We start from the raw sequence: 211 nt of genomic DNA, 5'->3' as shown, positions 1-211 counted from the left end.
TGACTCCAAGATCCCTCTCTGCCTCTGTGCTGCCGAGAGGGGCAGCCCCTAACCTATAGCCATAATGCTGGCTCCCTCTCCCCAGGGGAGCACCCTGCACTTGTCCTTGTTGAACCGCGTCCTGTTCAGATCCTCCCACTTCTCCAACCTACCCCGGTCTGCCTGGATGCCGTCCCTGCCTGCCGGGGTATTCACTTTACCCCACAGCTTG

The sequence above is a fragment of the Gavialis gangeticus genome, unplaced genomic scaffold (genome assembly GCF_001723915.1).
Source record: "Gavialis gangeticus isolate Ggan-Ray unplaced genomic scaffold, GavGan_comp1, whole genome shotgun sequence".
NCBI lineage: Eukaryota > Metazoa > Chordata > Crocodylia > Gavialidae > Gavialis > Gavialis gangeticus.
Note: the sequence above shows the minus strand (reverse complement) of the source record.